The 6977-nt window shown below is 51.4% G+C and overlaps 2 non-coding genes across 2 annotated transcripts; both read right to left on the bottom strand.

Annotated features, from left to right (window-relative positions):
- Window positions 1–224: 224 nt before the first annotated feature.
- LOC126329960 (5.8S ribosomal RNA) lies at window positions 225–380 on the bottom strand. The gene has a single exon (XR_007562613.1). It is a non-coding gene; the product is annotated as a 5.8S ribosomal RNA (ribosomal RNA).
- Window positions 381–742: 362 nt separating this feature from the next.
- Window positions 743–2635, bottom strand: LOC126329962 (small subunit ribosomal RNA). The gene has a single exon (XR_007562615.1). It is a non-coding gene; the product is annotated as a small subunit ribosomal RNA (ribosomal RNA).
- Window positions 2636–6977: the final 4342 nt, after the last annotated feature.

Genomic DNA, 6977 nt, shown 5'->3' with positions numbered 1-6977 from the left:
ACACTAGATCGCGTGTTCTCGCCTGCTCTGAGGTCGTTGTACGAGGTGTCGCACGCCACACCGCCAGCCGGCTGTGCACGCTACCGAGAAAGTACCGGTATGCGAACCGCCAGGCGACGGGCGCGCATCGCACGTTTAAGGAGACGCGGCCGGCCACACAGGCGACCACGACACTCCCACGTCTCCGAAGCGGGACAAACGCCGCGCGCTTCAGTATACGTAGCCGACCCTCAGCCAGACGTGGCCCGGGAACGGAATCCATGGACCGCAATGTGCGTTCGAAACGTCGATGTTCATGTGTCCCTGCAGTTCACATGTCGACGCGCAATTTGCTGCGTTCTTCATCGACCCACGAGCCGAGTGATCCACCGTCCTGGGTGATCTTTTCCTTTTCAGTCTCCCACTGTCTCTTTCAAGACAGTAGCATTTGCGGGACTGAGGCGTCTGACGGCCCCTGTTCCACTATTTTTTTTGTGTCCAACGGCCTCACAGCCGATGGGCGTCGTACGGCTCCACACCGGAGCGGACAGGCACTCGGGCGAACGTCATTCAAAACCGGCGCCAGGCGCCAGGTACCGCAGGCCAGCCGCTCCAGAGCTTCAGCGCTCGTACCACACAACAACAACACTTCCGCTAGTTTTGAGAGGCACGCGTGGTTCCGCACGCGGCGCACGGCCACTGCCGTACAGGTAGCGTGTTGCGCGACACGACACGCACATCGAAAGACATGCAGTCTAGTCGGTAATGATCCTTCCGCAGGTTCACCTACGGAAACCTTGTTACGACTTTTACTTCCTCTAAATGATCAAGTTTGGTCATCTTTCCGGTAGCATCGGCAACGACAGAGTCGATGCCGCGTACCAGTCCGAAGACCTCACTAAATCATTCAATCGGTAGTAGCGACGGGCGGTGTGTACAAAGGGCAGGGACGTAATCAACGCGAGCTTATGACTCGCGCTTACTGGGAATTCCTCGTTCATGGGGAACAATTGCAAGCCCCAATCCCTAGCACGAAGGAGGTTCAGCGGGTTACCCCGACCTTTCGGCCTAGGAAGACACGCTGATTCCTTCAGTGTAGCGCGCGTGCGGCCCAGAACATCTAAGGGCATCACAGACCTGTTATTGCTCAATCTCGTGCGGCTAGAAGCCGCCTGTCCCTCTAAGAAGAAAAGTAATCGCTGACAGCACGAAGGATGTCACGCGACTAGTTAGCAGGCTAGAGTCTCGTTCGTTATCGGAATTAACCAGACAAATCGCTCCACCAACTAAGAACGGCCATGCACCACCACCCACCGAATCAAGAAAGAGCTATCAATCTGTCAATCCTTCCGGTGTCCGGGCCTGGTGAGGTTTCCCGTGTTGAGTCAAATTAAGCCGCAGGCTCCACTCCTGGTGGTGCCCTTCCGTCAATTCCTTTAAGTTTCAGCTTTGCAACCATACTTCCCCCGGAACCCAAAAGCTTTGGTTTCCCGGAGGCTGCCCGCCGAGTCATCGGAGGAACTGCGGCGGATCGCTGGCTGGCATCGTTTATGGTTAGAACTAGGGCGGTATCTGATCGCCTTCGAACCTCTAACTTTCGTTCTTGATTAATGAAAACATACTTGGCAAATGCTTTCGCTTCTGTTCGTCTTGCGACGATCCAAGAATTTCACCTCTAACGTCGCAATACGAATGCCCCCGCCTGTCCCTATTAATCATTACCTCGGGTTCCGAAAACCAACAAAATAGAACCGAGGTCCTATTCCATTATTCCATGCACACAGTATTCAGGCGGGCTTGCCTGCTTTAAGCACTCTAATTTGTTCAAAGTAAACGTGCCGGCCCACCGAGACACTCAACAAAGAGCACCCTGGTAGGATTTAAACGGGGTCCGCCTCGGGACGCGAAAGCACCCCTTCGGCTCGCCCCACCGGCAGGACGTCCCACGATACATGCCAGTTAAACACCGACGGGCGGTGAACCAACAGCGTGGGACACAAATCCAACTACGAGCTTTTTAACCGCAACAACTTTAATATACGCTATTGGAGCTGGAATTACCGCGGCTGCTGGCACCAGACTTGCCCTCCAATAGATACTCGTTAAAGGATTTAAAGTGTACTCATTCCGATTACGGGGCCTCGGATGAGTCCCGTATCGTTATTTTTCGTCACTACCTCCCCGTGCCGGGAGTGGGTAATTTGCGCGCCTGCTGCCTTCCTTGGATGTGGTAGCCGTTTCTCAGGCTCCCTCTCCGGAATCGAACCCTGATTCCCCGTTACCCGTTACAACCATGGTAGGCGCAGAACCTACCATCGACAGTTGATAAGGCAGACATTTGAAAGATGCGTCGCCGGTACGAGGACCGTGCGATCAGCCCAAAGTTATTCAGAGTCACCAAGGCAAACGGACCAGACAAGCCAATCCGATTGGTTTTGATCTAATAAAAGCGTCCCTTCCATCTCTGGTCGGGACTCTGTTTGCATGTATTAGCTCTAGAATTACCACAGTTATCCAAGTAACGTGGGTACGATCTAAGGAACCATAACTGATTTAATGAGCCATTCGCGGTTTCACCTTAATGCGGCTTGTACTGAGACATGCATGGCTTAATCTTTGAGACAAGCATATGACTACTGGCAGGATCAACCAGGGAGCTGCGTCAACTAGAGCTGAGCAGCCGGCCGCCCGGGAGTGTGTCCCGGGGGGCCCGCGCGAACACGCAAGCGTCCGCTCAATTATTCTGCAAACAGGAGGAGGCCGAGCTCCCCTGCACGATACACCTCGAAACCCTCTCAGGTCCCGGCGGCGCGCAGCGCCGTCCTAGGTACTTGGTCGGTTTCGAGAGAGGCGCAATCGCCCGGAGTTAGGCGAGTAGACGGTTTTAGTGCGAACACCCTTGCTCCCAACTGAGCTTGCCGCTGCCGACAGAGGCCCGGGAGCGTGCTGTCGTGGCATTGCCGGCGGGAGACAACACGCGCCACCTATGGTGACCGGCAGCTCCAACGCCAGCGCCACACAAGGGCAAAGCCCCACTTGGGTGCAGAAGCGAACTCTCCCAGCACAGCGCACGCGCCAACACGTCCGCACAACTGCGATACAAACCACCTGCGAGAACCGCTGGGGCGACCGAGCAGCAGACGGCGTCGCGGCGCCGAGTGCCAGGCGGCGGCGCATCCTCAACGCACACAGTCCTCAATCAGACCAGCACACTGCAGATGTCCACCGCGCTTCGCACCGGGCTCGGCTGAACCAACTTTGGCCGCCAGGCGCCGCGTGCAGGGTGCGCCGCAGCGTAGCTGCGCCGCCTGCCGGGCCCGTCGGCTGGCGCTCCTGCCACTCGGCGCCCCCCACCAGCCGCCTGTTGCGCGTGCGCCCACGCAGCGCGCGGCCAACACGCCGGGCGGCCCCCCTTCACCGGCCGGGAACAGTCCCACCAAGCCACCGCCGCGTATCGCTTCATACCCACATGGGCCTAGTCACGCGTGTGGATGTGGCGGGTACCGCTGAAACAACCGGTTAATAGCTGTACCGATCGTCGCCATCACAGATTCACCTCCAGCGTGAACAACCGCTCAACAACGGATTTCCAGTTCATTTGCGTATCTTGGGCAGTAAACGTAGATGTCCACCTACATTTGCGAATTCAACAATTCTTGCATGCCAGGATGTCATGTGTCACGACACGCTACATCAGACCACATACACACTGCGACATGTGCAGAAGAGAACACGTGGAAGGTGGCCCGCGCACGTATGCGATGTACCTTCCGCGATCCACTGTCAACCGGCATCTGCGGCATGTCCCAGATATGGAACGCGGTCCACCAGGGTAGCACTTTGTGTGAGGCAATACGACAAAGTCGGAATACACGCGTCACTACATCAGACGGCTCACGCTGACCTGACCTGACCTGACTCACCGCACCACCACCCCCCAGCGACCCAGGGTGACATACAATGCGTTCGTACGTTCCTCCCACACGCCTCTACGGCGTACCACAGTGCAACCTAGCTGTTATTGGGAGACGAGACAAGTAGCATCAAGCACAACATATGGAAATTGAGATTCGACACCGTTGGGCACAGCCAGCGTACGGTCACACGTATCACACTACTTCACTCTGTACGTAACGACCGATGATCGGTACAGCGTGTGGGTTACGCGTACGACATCAGCGGACAATGGACACAGACCATACCACGACGTACACTGAGGGCGTCGACATCTGAATGCAACTGAACAGCTGCGAGGCTCATTTAACACTCAAACGCCAGACCGACCAGCTTGAGAGGACAGAGACACAAAGAGGGGGACAGAGGGGGACAGAGGGGGGGGGAGGGGGGGGGGTCGGCGATATAGTCCTATTGCAGTACAATTGACAGTGGATAGCAGGAATATGTGGAAAGTAAGCAACACTCGCAAGACATCTACATGAGGATAACAACGACACCAGAGATTCCGAGCAGTGAACTATGTTAGGCAAAGGGACAACGTGGGTTAGGTTAAGGGACAACGTGGGTTAGGTTAAGGGACAACGTGGGTTAGGTTAAGGGACAACGTGGGTTAGGTTAAGGGACAACGTGGGTTAGGTTAAGGGACAACGTGGGTTAGGTTAAGGGACAACGTGGGTTAGGTTAAGGGACAACGTGGGTTAGGTTAAGGGACAACGTGGGTTAGGTTAAGGGACAACGTGGGTTAGGTTAAGGGACAACGTGGGTTAGGTTAAGGGACAACGTGGGTTAGGTTAAGGGACAACGTGGGTTAGGTTAAGGGACAACGTGGGTTAGGTTAAGGGACAACGTGGGTTAGGTTAAGGGACAACGTGGGTTAGGTTAAGGGACAACTTGAGTTAGGTTAAGGGACAACTTGAGTTAGGTTAAGGGACAACTTGAGTTAGGTTAAGGGACAACTTGAGTTAGGTTAAGGGACAAATTGAGTTAGGTTAAGGGACAAATTGAGTTAGGTTAAGGGACAAATTGAGTTAGGTTAAGGGACAAATTGAGTTAGGTTAAGGGACAAATTGAGTTAGGTTAAGGGACAACTTGAGTTAGGTTAAGGGACAACTTGAGTTAGGTTAAGGGACAAATTGAGTTAGGTTAAGGGACAACTTGAGTTAGGTTAAGGGACAACTTGAGTTAGGTTAAGGGACAACTTGAGTTAGGTTAAGGGACAACTTGAGTTAGGTTAAGGGACAACTTGAGTTAGGTTAAGGGACAACTTGAGTTAGGTTAAGGGACAACTTGAGTTAGGTTAAGGGACAAATTGAGTTAGGTTAAGGGACAAATTGAGTTAGGTTAAGGGACAAATTGAGTTAGGTTAAGGGACAAATTGAGTTAGGTTAAGGGACAAATTGAGTTAGGTTAAGGGACAACTTGAGTTAGGTTAAGGGACAACTTGAGTTAGGTTAAGGGACAACTTGAGTTAGGTTAAGGGACAACTTGAGTTAGGTTAAGGGACAACTTGAGTTAGGTTAAGGGACAACTTGAGTTAGGTTAAGGGACAACTTGAGTTAGGTTAAGGGACAAATTGAGTTAGGTTAAGGGACAAATTGAGTTAGGTTAAGGGACAAATTGAGTTAGGTTAAGGGACAAATTGAGTTAGGTTAAGGGACAAATTGAGTTAGGTTAAGGGACAACTTGAGTTAGGTTAAGGGACAAATTGAGTTAGGTTAAGGGACAACTTGAGTTAGGTTAAGGGACAACTTGAGTTAGGTTAAGGGACAACTTGAGTTAGGTTAAGGGACAACTTGAGTTAGGTTAAGGGACAACTTGAGTTAGGTTAAGGGACAACTTGAGTTAGGTTAAGGGACAACTTGAGTTAGGTTAAGGGACAAATTGAGTTAGGTTAAGGGACAAATTGAGTTAGGTTAAGGGACAAATTGAGTTAGGTTAAGGGACAAATTGAGTTAGGTTAAGGGACAAATTGAGTTAGGTTAAGGGACAACTTGAGTTAGGTTAAGGGACAACTTGAGTTAGGTTAAGGGACAACTTGAGTTAGGTTAAGGGACAACTTGAGTTAGGTTAAGGGACAACTTGAGTTAGGTTAAGGGACAAATTGAGTTAGGTTAAGGGACAAATTGAGTTAGGTTAAGGGACAAATTGAGTTAGGTTAAGGGACAACTTGAGTTAGGTTAAGGGACAAATTGAGTTAGGTTAAGGGACAAATTGAGTTAGGTTAAGCGATAATCTGGTACAGCCACAGTTAGGTTAAGCGATAATCTGGTACAGCCACAGTTAGGTTAAGCGATAATCTGGTACAGCCACAGTTAGGTTAAGCGATAATCTGGTACAGCCACAGTTAGGTTAAGCGATAATCTGGTACAGCCACAGTTAGGTTAAGCGATAATCTGGTACAGCCACAGTTAGGTTAAGCGATAAACTGGTACAGCCACAGTTAGGTTAAGCGATAAACTGGTACAGCCACAGTTAGGTTAAGCGATAAACTGGTACAGCCACAGTTAGGTTAAGCGATAAACTGGTACAGCCACAGTTAGGTTAAGCGATAAACTGGTACAGCCACAGTTAGGTTAAGCGATAAACTGGTACAGCCACAGTTAGGTTAAGCGATAAACTGGTACAGCCACAGTTAGGTTAAGCGATAAACTGGTACAGCCACAGTTAGGTTAAGCGATAAACTGGTACAGCCACAGTTAGGTTAAGCGATAAACTGGTACAGCCACAGTTAGGTTAAGCGATAAACTGGTACAGCCACAGTTAGGTTAAGCGATAAAGTTGGTTAAATTTGGTATTGTGTGGGAAGGGGGCAGAGAGAGAGGGGGGGGGGGTGGATAGTGGTGGCAGTACACGGATGCCTGAGTCACCGTCAGATACGTCACGTCGGTTCGATGCTTGTAGCAAGAGGCTGGCGGATGTGTGTCTCTCACTTCTGCAATTTTTCATGTGGTATAACACGAGGGCGGGGGATGATATTTGGTGCCCCTCTGTGTAGGATGTGTGTTGGTGGTGTTGATTTATCTGAGCAATGGTAGTTGTCG

The sequence above is a fragment of the Schistocerca gregaria genome, unplaced genomic scaffold (assembly GCF_023897955.1).
Source record: "Schistocerca gregaria isolate iqSchGreg1 unplaced genomic scaffold, iqSchGreg1.2 ptg001232l, whole genome shotgun sequence".
NCBI classification, from domain to species: domain Eukaryota; kingdom Metazoa; phylum Arthropoda; class Insecta; order Orthoptera; family Acrididae; genus Schistocerca; species Schistocerca gregaria.
Note: the sequence above shows the minus strand (reverse complement) of the source record. Positions and strands in the feature narration are given on the sequence as shown.